Source organism: Saccostrea cucullata, unplaced genomic scaffold, assembly GCF_032062105.1.
Source record: "Saccostrea cucullata isolate Sc308-1 unplaced genomic scaffold, CSIRO_AGI_Scuc_v1 ctg23659, whole genome shotgun sequence".
NCBI lineage: Eukaryota > Metazoa > Mollusca > Bivalvia > Ostreida > Ostreidae > Saccostrea > Saccostrea cuccullata.
The window spans coordinates 10,001-13,317 of record NW_026941607.1 but is presented as its reverse complement, the minus strand read 5'-3'; positions in this window follow the sequence as shown (position 1 = coordinate 13,317).

Genomic DNA, 3,317 nt, shown 5'->3' with positions numbered 1-3,317 from the left:
TCGGGGGGGGAAACCCCACCCCCCGGCCCTTTTGTGATTCCAGGGCACAGAGGAAAACTTAACTGTTGTAAGTCATTTTTATTTGTGAACAAACTGTTAATGGACTATGGCGGCGGTATATTGCCTGGTAAACGACTGGGCCTGTCCCTGGACTCTCCAAAATTACGTAAGGAACTTTTCCTGGTTTTGTTTAATTACTTATATTATAATTTGTGTTTTAGTTATGTTTATTTTGTTCTTTTGCTTGTGTCTGTTCATTATTATTTTGTTTTGTTTTGTTTAAGTTTTCTGTCTCATTCTCTGTGCCCCTTTTGTTATTCATGTTAAGTTCACTTTGGTTACTATTCACAGATTTTATTTGTCTCAGACCAGGTGTCTAAACTCTTTTGTTCATTGATCCCATTTTTATATTGCCTTTTTTTTGAATGCCACTCACAATGTCCTTGACTTTAGCGACCCTAAACATTAACAAGGCCTATTAAAAAACCGTCAAGAAAATATGAATTATTTACTCAATGTTTAAAGGAAAAGATATCTATTGTATTACTCAGGAAACCCATTTTAATAATATAAATAACGTTTTAGCTATAAAGTCTATATTTAACACAGATAAATGTTATTTTCCATTTTGGATCTAACAGAAGTGAGAGGAGTCGGAATAATAATTTTAAATCCTGATATTGTAGTTAATAAATTTGATTTAGATATGGATGGTAGGTTAGTTTATTTAGATATAACTCATAATGATATGCAGATAATAATTGTTAATATATATAACTCCAAATAATGAAAACGATAGATTATGTTTTTTTGAGGATTTATACCCTCTACTATTATGTAATAAACATTTAATTATAGGCGGCGATTTTAATTGTATACTTAAATACAAAACTAGATAAAATTGGAGGAAATCCTATTTATGGTACTATAGGAAGTGAAGTATTAAAGAATATTATTACTGACTTTCAACTTATTGATTGTTTTAGATTTTTATATCCTAATCTAATTAAAACTACATGGGCCTCTACTAATGTTGCTTGTAGATTAGACAGATTTTATGTATCTAAGGTTTTATGTAAAAATATTACATGTGTTAAAAATATTCCCTTTGGTAATAGTGACCATGACATAGTTCTTTTAAAAATTAATGTTTCTAATTCCGATACAATTAATTTTGGGGAGGGATATTGGAAATTTAACAATTCTTTATTACAAGATAAAACTTTTATTAAACAATTTACTAAATATTGGACTGAATTGATAGAAGGATTTGATATGTATTTAGAGCTATGGGATCATCTAAAAGAACAAATTAAAAATTTTACTATTCACTATTGTAAGAAAAATCTAATGTTAAACGTAATGTTTTACGACAATTAGAAAAGTCTTATTATCAAATGCAATATTTTGAAAATAAAAATCCTGGTCAGTTTATAGATAGATTAAAGGAAATTAAAAGTCAAATTAAAGAGTTTCAGCTACAAAATTATACCGGCTCGAAAATTAGGTCAAAAGCTGAAAGTTTAGATAATGATGAAAAACCGTCCAAATTCTTTTTTCAACAGGAAATTAAAAGAGCCAAACAGAAAACTATTACAAAAATTACTGAGTCTTCCAATACTTATACAAATTCCGGCGATATTTTGGGTGTTTTTAAGAATTTCTATTCTAAATTGTACACGGACGAAGGTATTGATCAGGATTTAGCTGACGATTTTTTACAAGGCGTGCCAAAATTACCTGATGATATTTCGGCCAGCTGTGAAGGTCACATAACACAAGAAGAAGTTTTCCTAGCGCTCCGCGATATGGACAATAATAAGTCTCCCGGTGCAGACGGACTTACTAAAGAATTTTATTCTACGTTTATAAATATACTTATTGACCCATTATTAGAAGTTATGAATTGTACTTTTCAAGAAGGGCATTTATCAAATAGTCAGAAATTATCTTATATTACTTTACTTTGTAAAGATCAAGAACATTCTGAAAATGTTAAAAATTATAGACCTATTTCTTTGTTGAATTACGATTATAAATTGATATCTAAAGTGATTACTAATAGAGTCAAGAAAGTTTTGAGAACACATTATTCATCCTGATCAGACCTGCGCCGTGCCAGGGCGCACCATTTTTGATAATTTACATTTAATGAGGAACATTATTGATTACTGTGAACAAAAACAAGCTCCGGTGGCTTTTATTTCTTTAGATCAAGAGAAGGCTTTTGATCGTGTTAATTATGACTTTTTATTTCAAGCACTTTCGGCTTATAATTTTGGGCCTTCTCTCATTCGATGGATTAAAACTTTATATTCTGATGTATGTTCCTCTGTTATAGTTAATAATCATATTTCGGAACCTATTTTGTTACATAGGGGGGTGCGCCAGGGGTGCAGCCTGAGCCCATTGTTATATGTTTTAGTTTTAGAACCGTTCGCCATCAAAATTAGGGAAGACGAGCAAATTTCAGGCATCAAGCTACCAGGATCTTCTAAAACTAGTAAATTATCTTTATACGCAGATGATAGTTTGGCTATTTGTACCTGTGACGCGTCCATAGAGCGAGTACTGTATTGGTGCTCGTTGTATGGACGCGCCTCAGGTGCAAAACTTAATTTACAAAAGACAAAAGGTATATGGTTAGGGAAATGGAAAAATAGGTCAGATCATCCTTTTGGTATATCTTGGGTCGAAAATTGTAAACTTTTAGGGGTTAAATTTGGGAATAATCTTACTTCTGATGATATTTGGCAACCGATTCTTAAGAAATTTATTAAAACTTTAAATTTATGGAAACAGAGGTATTTGTCTTTTGTAGAAAAGTCAATTGTCGTAAAAGTTTTAGCCTGTTCTAAAATATGGTATGTAGGATCTGTCTGTCTTTTACCGGATTATTACTTAAAACAATTCGAAAAAGCTATTTTTAGATTTTTATGGCCCAGTACGGCGGAACCATTAAAAAGAACTGTTTGCTATAATTATAGAAAAAACGGAGGTTTGGAAATTGTTAATATTGGTTTAAAATTACAGTCTTTAAGGTTAAAGCATTTGCAAAATATTTTAGAAAATGATGTTTCAAAATATGTTTTCTTTACTGTTTATTGGGTTGGTTTAAGTTTACGAAAATTTCAACCAAGTTTTGCTAGTAATAATAGGCCTCATTCAGAGGTTATACCAGAATTTTATCAGGAATGTTTAAAAGATTTAAGACATTTTTTACAGATTAAAAATGATAATTATTTGTATTCCTTTGGTAACATGACAACAAAATTCTATTATACCATTTTATTAGAAAATATTGTTACAACTCCACG